The sequence below is a fragment of the Pan troglodytes genome, chromosome 15 (assembly GCF_028858775.2).
Source record: "Pan troglodytes isolate AG18354 chromosome 15, NHGRI_mPanTro3-v2.0_pri, whole genome shotgun sequence".
NCBI classification, from domain to species: Eukaryota; Metazoa; Chordata; class Mammalia; order Primates; family Hominidae; genus Pan; species Pan troglodytes.
In genome coordinates this window covers 84,221,520-84,234,923 of record NC_072413.2, presented here as the reverse complement: position 1 = coordinate 84,234,923, position 13,404 = coordinate 84,221,520, and positions in this window count along the sequence as shown.

Here is a 13,404-nt window from a genome sequence, read left to right as displayed (position 1 = left end):
CTTGTAGACTCTGGACATTTGACCTTTGTCAGATGAATAGATGGCAAAAATTTTCTCCCATTCTGTAGGTTGTGTGTTCACTCTGAAGATAGTTTCTTTTGCTGTGCAGAAGCTCTTTAGCTTAATTAGATTCCATTTGTCAAATTTTGCTTTTGTTGCAGTTGCTTTTGATGTTTTTGTCATAAAATATTTGCCTGTACCAATGTCCTGAATGTTATTAACTGGATTTTCTTTTAGGGTTTTTATAGTTCTGGGTTTTACGTTTAAGTCTCTTAATCCATCTTGAGTTAATTTTTTAATAAAATGTAAGCAAGAAGTCCAGTGTCAATTTTCTGCATATGACTAGCCAGTTTTCCCAGCACCATTTGTTAAACAGGAAATCTTTTCCCCATTTCTTGCTTTTGTCAGGTTAGTCAAAGATCAGATGGTTATAGATATGTGATGTTATTTATGAGGTCTCTATTCTGCTCCATTGGTCTATATGTCTATTTTAGTACAAGTATCATGCTGTTTTGGTTACTGTAGCCTTGTAGTATAGTTTGAAGTTGGGTAGTGTGATGCCTCCAGCTTTGTTCCTTTTGCTGAGGATTGTCTTGGCTATACAAGCTCTTTTTTGGTTCCATATGAATTTTAAAGTAGTTTTTATTTTAATTCTGTGAAGAATGTCAACAGTAGTTTAATGAGAATAGCATTGAATCTATAAATTACTTTAGGCAGTATGGCAATTTTGACTATATTGATTCTTCCTATTCATGAGCATGGAATGTTTTTGCATTTGTTTGTGTCCTCTCTTATTTCCTTGAGCAGGGTTTTGTAGTTCTCCTTGAAGAAGTCCTTCACCTCCGTTGTTAGCTGTATTCCTAGATATTTTATTCTCTTTGTAACAATTGTGAATAGGAGTTAATTAATGATTTGTCTCCCTGCTTGTCTATTATTGATGTATAGGAATGCTTGTGATTTTTGCACATTGACTTTGTATCCTGAGACTTTTACTATTAAAAGAAAAGCAAACAAACAGCAACAACAAAAACAGCATCAAGAAAAATGTTACCAAAAAAACCTTCCAAATATCAGCAGCCTCAAAGATCGAACCTAGATAAACTCACAAAGGTGAGAAAGAATCAATGAAAAAACACTGAAACCTCAAAAAGCCAGAGTGCCTCTTCTCATACCAACGATCACAACACCTCTTCAGCAAGTGCATAGAACTGGGCAGAGACTAAGATGAATTAATTGACAGAAGTAACCTTCAGAAAGTGGGTAATAATGACTTGCACTGAGTTAAAGGAGCATGTTTTAACCCAATGCAAAGAAGCTAAAAACCATGATAAAACATTATAGGAGCTGTTAACCGGAATAATCAGTTTAGAGAGGAACATTAATGACCAATGAAGCTGAAAAACCCAACATGAGAACTTCATAATGCAACCACAAGTATCAATAAGTGAATAGACCAAGCAGATGAAAGAACTTTGGAACCTGAAGACTATCTCACTGAAATAAGATATTCAGACAAGATTAGAAAAAAAAGAATGAAAATGAATCAACAAAACCTCTGAAAACTATGGCATTATGTAAAATGACCAAACCTATGACTGCTTGGGGTACCTAAAAGAGGTGAGGAGAATGGAATCAAGTTGGAAAACATACTTCAGGTATCATCCAGAACTTCTCCATCTTAGTAAGACAGGCCAACATTTGAATTCAGAAAATCCAGAAAACCCCAGTAAGATACTCCATGAGAAGATCAACCCCAAGTCACAGAGTTATTAGATTCTCAAAGGTGAAAATGAAAGGAAAAATATTCAGGGCAGCCAGAGAGAAAGGTCAAGTCACCTACAATGGGAAGCCCATCAGACTAACAGTGGACCTCTCAGCAGAAAACCTACAAGCCAGGAGAGATTGGGGGCCAATATTCAACATTCTTAAACAAAAGAATTTCCAACCCAGAATTTAATATCTAGCCAAACTTAGCTTCATAAGCAAGGGGGAAATAGAATTTTTTTCAGACAAAGCAAATGCTGAGGGAATTCATCACCACCAGGTCTGCCTTGTAAGAGCTCCTGCAGGAAGCACTAAATATGGACAGGAAAAACTGTTACCAGCCACTGCAAAAACACACTGAAGTACAAAGACCAATGACACTGTGAAGCAATTACATAAAAAAGTCTGCAAAATAAACATCTATCATCATAACAGGATCAAATTCACACATAACAATATTAACCTTAAATCTAAACAGGCTAAATGTCCCAATTAAAAAGACATAGAATGGCAAGCTGGATAAACAGTCAAGATTGGTGTACTGTATTCAAGAGACCCATTTCACGTGCTCACACATAGGCTCAAAATAATGGGATGGAGGAAAATTTACCAAGCAGATGGAAAGCAGAAAAATGTAGGGGTTTCAATCCTAGTTTCTGACGAAAACAGACTTTAAGCCAGCAAAGATCAAAAAAAGACAAAGAAATGCACTACATAATGGTAAAGGGATCAATTCAGCAAGAAGAGCTACCTATTCGAAATATATATGCACTCAGTACAAGAGCACCCAGATTCATAAAACAAGTTCTTAGAGACCTGCAAGGAGACTTAGACTCTGACATAATAATAGCAGGAGACTTTAACACCCCACTGTCAATATTAGACAGATCATCAAGACAGAAAATTAAGAATATTCAGCACTTGAACCCAGCTCTGGATCAAGTGGACCTGATAGATATCTACAGAACTCTCCCCCCAAAAACAACAGAATATACATTCTTTTCTGTGCCACATGGCACTGACTCTAAAATCAATCACATAACTGGAAGTAAAACACTCCTCAGCAAATGCGAAAGAAATGAAATTGTAACAGTCTCCCAGACTACAGTGCAATCAAATTAGAACTCAAGATTTAAAAACTCACTCAAAACCACACAACTGCATGGAAATTGAGCAACCTGCTCCTGAATGACTCCTGGGTAAATAATGAAATTAAGGCAGAAATCAAGAAGTTATTTGAAACCAATGAGAACAAAGACAACATACTAGAATCTGGGACACAGCTAAAGCAGTGTTAAGAGGGAAATGTACGGCACTAAATGCCCACATTAAAAAGCTAGAAAGATCTGAAATTGACACCGTAACATCACAACTAAAAGAACTACAGAACCAAGAGTAAACAAACGCCAAAGCTAGCAGAAGACAAGATATAATTAAGTTCAGAGCTAAACTGAAGGAGATAGTGACGTGAAAAACCCTTCAAAAAAAATCAATGAATCCAGCAGCTGGTTTTTTGAAAACATTAATAAAGTGGACTGTAATCTAGGCTAATAAAGAAGAAAAGAGAAGAATCAAATACACACAATAAAAACGGATATGGAATGTCACCACTGACCCCATAGAAATACAATCAACCATCAGAGAATACTATAAACACCTCTATGCAAATAAACTAAAAATCTAGAAGAAATGGATAAATTCCTGGGCACATATGCCTCCCAAGACTGAACTAGGAAGATGTTAAATCCCTGAATAGAACAATAACAAGGACTGAAATTGAGGAAGTCATAAATAGCCTACCAATAAAAGAAAGCTCAGGACCTGATGGATTTGCAGTTGAATTCCACCAGAGGTACAAAGAGGACCGTGTCCTATTTCTTCTGAAACTATTCCAAACAATTGAAAAACAGCAACTTCTCCCTAACTCATTTTGGGAGGGCAGCATCATCCTGATACCAAAATCTTGCAGAGATACAACACCAAAAACAAACTGCAGGCCAATATCCCCCATGAATATCAATGAAAAAATCCTCAATAAAATACTGGCAAGCTGAATTCAGTAGCACATCAAAAAGCTTATCCATCACGATCAAGTAAGCTTCATCCCCAGGTTGCAAGGCTGCTTCAACATATGCAAATCAATAAACATAATTCATAAAATAAACAGAACTGAAGACAGAAACCATATGATATCTCAATAGATGCAGAAAAGGCCTTCAATAAAATTCAACATCCCTTCATGTTCAAAACTCTCAATAAACTAGGTATTGATGGAACATACCAATAAGAGCTATTTATGACAAACCCACAGCCAATATCATACTGAATGGGCAAAAGCTGGAAGCATTGCCCTTGAAAACCGGCCTTCTCTTACCACTCCTATTCAATGTAGTATTGGAAGTTCTGGTCGGGGCAATCAGGTAAGAGAAAGAAATAAAGGGTATTTGAATAGGAAGATAGGAAGTCAAACTGTCTCTGTTTGCAGATGACATGATCCTATATCTAGAAAACCCCATTGTCTCAGCCCAAAAGCTTCTTAAGCTAATAAGCAGCTTCAAATATACTCTAAAAAATGGTTAAGATAGTAAATATTATGCTACGTTTACAAACATAATGACACGACAACAAAAAAAATGAAGACAGAAGAACGCTAGGCGTAGTGTGTCTTCTAGAAACAGTTAAGAAAAAACATTGAGTGTTATCAAACTGTCAGAATATAAAGAAGCAAAGATTTCCAATGTTTTTAATCAGGCTAGAATAACCTTAATATAAAAATTTGACAAATACATTATAAGAAAATAAAATTAAAAATTACTATGTCTTGTGTACCTGGATATAAAATCTTCCACAAAATATTAGCAAATCAAATCCGTCTATACATAAGAGGCTGATACATCATGAAGAAGCAGATTTTATCCTAAGAAAGGTAGTTTAATATTAAAAATCAGAAGAAATTACGCAATCATCTCAATAAATACAGAAAAGTCCTTTGATGAAATTTCAACACACTCTTGAAAAAAACTTGCTGCAAGCTAGGAATAAAAAGGTCATTTTGTGTTATCTATTGAAGAGCATCTACAAATAGCCTACAAGTATCAAGTATAATGGTGAAACATTAAAGGCTTCTTCCCTAAGTAAAGGAACAAGACAAGAATCTCTCCCTTCACCATTTCTATTCAATCTTGTGCTGGAAAATACATCCCATATAATACAACCAAACAAAACAATACAAAAAGGTATGAAGATTGAAAAGAACAAATATAAAACTCTTCAAGCAGAGTTGGCATGATTATTAACGTTAAAATTCAAAGGAATAAACAAAAATCTACCATAAGTTACATAGGATGCTTTAGCAAGGTCACAGAAATAAAGTTTATATAGTTGACCCTTGAACAACGCAGGGGTTAGTGACATTGGCTCCCCACACAGTCAAAAGCTCATGTGTAATTTTTGACTCCTCCAACACTCATCTCCTAATAGCCTACTGTTGACCAGAAACATTACTGATAACATAAACAGTCGATTAATATGTATTTTGTATGTGTATTATATACTATATTTTTACAAAAAAAGTAAGTTACAGCAAAGAAAAAATTATTAAGCAAATCATAAGGAAGGAAAGTACATTTACAGGACTGTACTATACTACCCTTTCTGTAAGTTTACACATTCTGTTTACAAGAGGAATCATCCATCTTAGTGGTAGGCTGCAGACCTTAATGTACTGTGTATATCAAGCGTTCTACTTTTTTCTGTAATGTTAAGAGTGCTTCCTGGGAGCCCTTCCAGCATCACTAGTAGAACTTTTGTGTGTGTCCCACAGTGTTATTCAACATTCATGGATATTGCACCAAGCAGTGTGAAAAACACAGAGAACCACTAGAGAGATCACGTTTCGCTGTGATACAATTTACTGGAAGGAAAACTGTCCACACAGAGATGAGTAGCCTCATACAAGAGATACTTCCAACACTTGAGCTCATTGAAATGGCAACAAGAGGTGGCTACCAAATTATTACAATAGTACAGTGTGTACTACAGTTAATTTTATGCAATTATGACTTAATACTCATCTTTACCTCTGTTTAAATTTCTCTCCACATAGACGGCACCATGCCATGTATAGTCTATGTTTTGGTGCTTTTTGATACATTTTTACTTTTTATAATATATTTGTGTATATTTGATGGTAGTAAACGATTTTAAAAGACTAATATCTATATATATATAATGCATTCATGACATCTCTCTTTCTTTTTTTCGTATTTCTAGGCTATTTAGTGTTTCTGATGGTTTTTTCAAATTGTCACAAATCTCCAAAAAGGTTTTCAGTTTAGTTACTAAAAATAAATCCACATATAAGTGCACCTGTGCAGTTCAAACCTGTGTTGTTCAAGGGTGAGTTGTATGTAAAAATTGTCTTCTTAGGCACTAGTAATGTGTAACTGAAAAATTTTTAAAAATACCATTCATAATAGTATCAACACCATAAAATACTAGGGGCAATTTAATTAAAAGAATATAAGACCATAAAATTAAAATTTTATGAAAATGGTCTGGAGTAAATGAAATGAGAACTAAATACAAATTGAAAGACTCAATTTTGTTAAGTGGACTTTTTCCAAATTTTATCTATAGATTCATCACAACTTCATTTAAAATCATTGCAAGCTATTTTTAATACAAATTCACAATTAGATTGTAAATTTATTAGAAATATAAAGAACCTAGAATAGCAAAAATAATCACTAAAAAGAATACCAGGATATGAATTGAATTTATGTTAAACTATAGTAATTGAAACAGTGTGGTATTGGTTTTATACTAATGTAGCAGAATGTAGAGTCCAGAAATAGACCCACACTTACATGATAAATTTATCTTTTAGGAAGGTATCAAAAACATGAAATAGGGTAAAGAAGTTCTTTTCAATAAATCATTCTGGATTATTAATTCTGGATAATTCTTTTGAGAATAAAAAAAAAGTAACCTCTATTGTACCTACACAGTACACAAAAGTCAATTTGAAATAGAACATAAACTTAAGTGTAAAATGTAATGCTATATAACTTCTAGAAATTTCCAGCAAAGGCTGCAAATGTATTTACTATAGGTAAATATAGTATAGTAAATACTATATACCATGGGTAAATATGGCATAGTAAATGCTATATACTATAGGTAAATATAGTGTGTATATAATTACCTACAGTAAAAATATAAAATATATTTATTACAGATAAATATAGTCTTTGGTTAGACAGAAATTTCTTATGACTCCAAAAACAAAACATAAGAATTGACGGATTAGACTTCAGTAAAATTGAGAATTTTTTTATTCATTAAAGGACATCCTTAAGAGGTATAAAAGATGAGCTATATATTGGAAACTATTTTCAGTGCATATTCTTACAGAGAACTTATATCCAAAATATATAAAAAAACACCTAAAACTCAATGAAAAGACAAACAGACCAATTAAAAAATGGGAAAAAATTTGAAAACATATGCTTTAAATATTATTATACACAAAATAAGATAAACTTTAAGCAGTATAAAAGATTTTAAATATTTGTAATCATCAGGAAAGTGCAGTTAAAACAACAATGAGATACCTATATGAGCTAGAATGGATACATTAAAGTGATTATTACCAAGTTTTGATGAGGGTATGGAAAACATGAAAATCTTCTACATTACTGGTGGAATTTGACTATAATACAATAAATCTGTTACAAAATTGTGGCAACATTTTACAAGAAAAAAATCAAAACATGTATCTTTCTTATGACTCCGACATTCTACTATTAGGTATTTACCTAGGAGAAATGAAAATACATGTTCACAAAAGACTTATACAAGAATACTCATAGCACTTTTGTTCATAATAGCCTAATCTTAAAATAATCCAAATATCTATAAACAGGAAAATGGGTAGGCAATTTTAATATGGTTACTATAACTCAACAATAAAAAAGAATGTATTACTTCTTTCTCTACAACATGGATGACTCTCACAAACCTAATATTTACAAAAGAAGCCAAACCAAAATGGTATGTGCTGAACAGTTTTATTTGTGTGAATTTCTAATATACATATAACTAATGTATTGCCTATAAGGAGGATGGGTGACTGACTAGACAAATTTATAAGGAACCTATTTCAGATTATGGAAATTTCTAAATCATATTTGGGTGCGTATTTCTATACATATAAATTATTCTTAACAATGAAGCAGTAAAAGCTCTTGTAGCAGACAAACTAAAAATATGTAATGACTTAAATATGATAGATATTTACTTCTCATGTACACAACTGTATTTTTATTTTGTTATTTATTTTCGAGGCAGAGTCTCGCTCTGTCACACAGGCTGGAATGGAGTGTCATGATTGTAGCCCACTGCAAAGGAACATTTTGCTTTGTATAGCAGAAATAGTTAGCTGGACACCAAACTAATTTTATCTTCTTTTTCTGACCACAAGTAGACTATATTTCCCAGTGACACTTGCTGTGTCTTTAACCACAGGCCTGAGTTCCAAGCAATTGAATAAATAAAGGGACTTCAAAAGGTTCATGGAAAATGCATATTATTAAAAAGCTATGCCTGGATTTCAGAAATGTTTTGCACCAAAATAAACTTCTACTAACTTGTTATGACATGTCATGAAAAGAAACTAGTTGGAGGCACTAAGAAGGGTAAGACATCAGTTTGAAAAGAGTCCCTATCAGAGCAACATGAATTCTGCTAAAATTGAAACAAGAACAAATGTTAAATTTTTGGTGAAGCTAGCGTGGAAGAATCATAAAATCATTGATGCTTTATGAAAGTTTATGGTGAAAATACCTCAAGAAATTAGCAATTTATGAATAGATAACTCATTAAAGAAGGAAGGAGTTGATGTTGAAGACGAAGCCCACAGAGGCAGACCATCCACATCAATTCAAAAGAAAAAAAAAATCTTGTTCGTGCCCTAATTGAAGGGGACCTATAATTAACAACACAAACAATAACTCATACCACAGTCATTTCAACTGTTTCAGCTTACACAATTCTGACTGAAAAATTAAAGTTGAGCAAACATTTTACTCAATGGGTGCCCAAACTGTGGTTTTAGGATCAGCGGCAGATAAAAGCAGAGAGAGGCAAAGTGTTCCTCAAGGAAATCACTATGATATTTTTCCCCTGCTGACTACAAAGGTAATATTAAACTCAAGGTTTACTTTGTAATTGAGCATAAGTCTTAAGTTTCAGATCTTTCAAATTGTGACATATATAGAACAAATTTTTTAATAAATATAATTTCTTAAGCAGCCTGTTTTTAGGTATGCCATTTTAAGATATGCTTCAGCTATGTTTTCCAGACTGACAGTTCTGGTGGCATCTCTGATTAGAGATCCATCTCATTAATTTATTTCTCCTCATTTACATACACAGCCACTCATTTTCCTAATAACTCTCCAGCTACCTTCATCTAGGTATGTGTGTGTTTTTCATTCTAATTGATTATCATCTTTTCTTATCTTGATGCATATGAGTTCACCTTTTTTCAGAGTGATACAGCACGTATTTGATGCTTCCTGTTCTTAAAAGTGATCTGAAACCTTAAATGTTAAGGTTTTCTTAAAGACAGCCACCTTGACATTTGCATAGAGTAATTTTGTCTTGCTCCTTAAGAACTAATTGAATCTTAAGGTTATGTGCAGAGATGCCCACATAAGGTACACTATTATGTCTCTTGGTTGAGAGTTTGTTGAGAATTTGGGGCATGATATTTTGCTGTAAATTATTTCTCTATATGCTATAGAAATTCAAAACCTAACGGTTATTTTATCACCTTATGAAAGACACAAAATCTTTTAAAATGTCAAAATATTTTCTAATATTTCTTATGAACCTCATTTCTAATGTGGAAGGCACTTTATGTTCTAAAAACTGTGAATTAATTTTGGGGCGGGGCAATATGGAAGAATAATTTCAATAAAAATGGGTCCCTGCCTTTGAAAGGTATAATTATGGGTATACATATATTTTAGATATAAGTAAACTGAGGCATAGTAGGTTGAGGAACTTGCCAAGGTCATTAAAAAAAGATGTTGAAAACAGGATTTGAAACAAGGTCTTTCTGGGTCCAAAGAATTTATCTTTATATTATGCTAAAATGTTTCTCACACCAAGCACTGAATTTTAATGACTCTCAAGTAAGGTACCATCAGAATGACACTTCACATGAAGTAACACGATGCCCTTACTTCATTATTTTGTTTGCATTTAAGGGTCTTCCCCCTCTAGTTATTTGAAAGGACTTAACAATTAAAATGTCACCCAGTGGATCATCACTCGATTTTCTAACTGAACAAATAGTACCCTCAATTTGGCACGCCCATTGCCTGAAAAAGATTTATAAAAGTAAACATTTATGCAACTTTGCACAGAGCATTTGAAAACAGCTCTGATTGCTAATAACTCTCTTCAGTATATACACCAGACAAGGGGGAGTTTCAACTCTTAAGCTTCAGTTATTTTTGAATTGCCTTTGTGCCAGAGAACTCTACCTTAAATTGCTTTTAAACTAGAAAATATACACTGTCTCCTCTCACATAATTCAAAAGTAGTTTAAAGTTATATTTCCTAAAAGGAGAAAAATGACAAGGGAACTGTGATGAGGTCTTTGTAGTCTGTCCAAGACAACATGATTTGAAAAGTTTTGCTGTTGTGTGTGGGTTTTTAGCCCCCTGCAAATGGAAGGATCTCTGGTACAAGTGTTTGGAGAAAGTTAGCTGCATTCTCTGCTGTCATAAATATGTTTGTGTGGTATTTGGAGATCCTATAAAAGGCAAGGCTAAATTTCAGTGTGAGGTGAAATGTAGTAGCTAGAGCAGCACTAGGTCTTCAATGGCTGGGATCCAATTTTCCAGGATTACTATTACCCTCAAAATGTGATCCATTCAAGTGATTTTCCTTGAGTTTAGGAGGTAAACTAGATAATTATTTCATAAATGTTATGCATTCACAGTTTACTGATGGAAATATTGTCACTGTAGTTGTTTAGGATAGTGCCCGAAAGATGTGCCTGTCACTAGTTCAGTTCCAGAAGAGGCCACTTAGTTTTACCATGTCCTCTAGTCATAGATTTATCCTGTGACCCAGAGACTCAAAGAACAGGCAATAATAATACAGGGGGAAGATAAAAAATTCCCAATTCTTTGGGGAAGAAAAAGCAACTGAAAATTATATTCCCATCAAGTAGAACACAAACTTGCAGATGGTATGTTTTGCATAAATGTTTGTTTAATGAACATAAAACAAATAATAAACATTAGAAACGTCATCAATACATTGAGCGCATATATATAATATATATATTGAGCATCTCAAATTTACAAAGATAAAATTAGGTATAATCACTGTTTCTTAATGTTTTAGAATTATATTTTGTTAAATAAGCCACCTTTGAAGCTCAGAATCCTGGGGTGGTTGTACCTGAGCGAGTTAGAAAAACGCCACACTTTGAGACGAATTAAGAGTCCTTTATTAGCTGGCGACCAAGAGACGGCTAACGCTCAAAATTCAGCCCCGAGGAAGGGGCTTGATTAACTTTTATACTTTGGTTTAGGAAGGGGGGGGGTGTCTAGTTAAAACAATTTTACAGAAATAAAGTAGGCAAAAAGTTAAAAGGACAAATGGTTACAGGAAAGTAAACAGTTCCAGGTGCAGGGGCTTTAAGACTATTATAAGGTGATAGACTCGGGGCTTTGGGTGTTAACAATCAGACGAATTCCTGGGAACTGCGGATATAGCTTGCCACAGTATCTTATCAGTTAATTGCATTCTTGGATGTGCTGGGAGTCAGCTTGCACAAGTTAAGTCCTTGAGGAAGGGGCTGCCAGTGAAAGAGCCGAGATGGAGTCTGTCTGGCTCTCTTAGCTAAGGGAGAGTCAACTCAGGTGGAAACAAGGCTAGGTGATGAAAGGAAAGGGAGAGTCTAAAAACAGAGTTAGTAAAAACCAGGTTAGGCATTACAGGGTTAAAAAAAAAAAAAGTCATAGTCAAGAGATTAATTCTACCCGCAGAGAGCTACCACATAGCCTTCATAGAAAAAGTGATACCAGAACTTTCTCTTACAGGATTAGAAGGGAGTTGCTAGATAGAGGAGTGCAGGGGCATTCCAGGCAGGAGAAGGCGTATGTCCCAAGGAATAGACATTGTGAGGAAGCATGTCTTGTGCAGAGCCTTACGAATAATTCAAAATTAAAGTTCAAAAGTGTAAAGTTTATAGTGAGGAGAGAAGAATAAAAACGGAAAAGGAACGAACAGTTTAAGATTCTGATATAGGCGGCCGGGCGCGGCGGCTCAGGCCTGTAATCCCAGCACTTTGGGAGGCCGAGGCGGGCGGATCACGAGGTCAGGAGATCAAGGCCATCCTGGCTAACATGGTGAAACCTCGTCTCTACTAAAAATACAAAAAATTAGCCGGGCGTGGTGGCGGGCGCCTGTAGTCCCAGCTACTCCGGAGGCTGAGGCAGGAGAATGGCGTGAATCCGGGAGGCGGAGCTTGCAGTGAGCCAGATGGTGCCACTGCACTCCAGCCTGGGCGACAGAGCGAGGCTCCGTCACAAAAAAAAAAAAAAAAAAAAAGATATTCTAATATCGGCTAGAACCAGATTTGTGAATTGGAGGATTAGCTAGGGCTTGGTGTGATCGTATTTCTGTTTTGGGGAGAATCCTGGCAGCAAGTGAGATGTGGGATAGAAGAGGCTGGATGCAGGAGAGTGAGATAGGAGGCTTTATCTATTGTTAAATCAATTCACTTTAGTGGATTCCATACAGTGCCCCTTCTAATGGGAGTCCAGATTTGCATAGAGTATGCTGCCAGTGATACATGAAATATTAATACATAAGACCTGTCTTCAAATGTGAACACTATTTTTTTCTTGTATCTCTTTCTCTATTAAAACTCTTGGAACAGAAAATTTCGGCAATTTCATTTCAGACTATATTATCTTCTGGATGTGCTTGAGGAAATGAAACATCAGGTTGCAAGTGAGCCTCCCTGACACTAAAGTATAAGTATAGAAACCTGGAGAGAAAGGCCTGCACAATAGCCTGAGCTAAGAAGAAAAACGCAATTGGGGGACATGCGTACAACCAGTTAAAACTTTCAAAATCAACAAGATTAAAATTTATTTTTTTACTATGTAGCTTAACATTAGATGATGTGTATATTAAGTACCTAAGTTGTCTATGTTCTCTTGGCAAAGATGCTGACTTTTAAGACAGTCAGAAAGATCCAAATGGACTCAGAATATAAAGCATGTTACACTTGCATTTTCTAAAGCTAGAAAGGATACCACGGGTCCAGCTTTACAAATTGATGAAGACCAAAAGTGTGATAGCGAGGGTGGCATTTCACTGGCATTAATGGGGTGAGGACCTCCTTCTAGATTTGTCTCTGCTGAAAATTCCCTCTAGGATTGATTGATTGATAATGTGATCTTCCCCATGTTTTAGGTGGAAACACCCACCCTCTTAAGCAAAAGACACTTCTATTGCTTAGAATAAAACAGATTCAGGGTGAATCTGGTTTCAATGAATGTGCCTTATGGCAGAAACCATGAACATTAGACTGAAGCTTTTGAA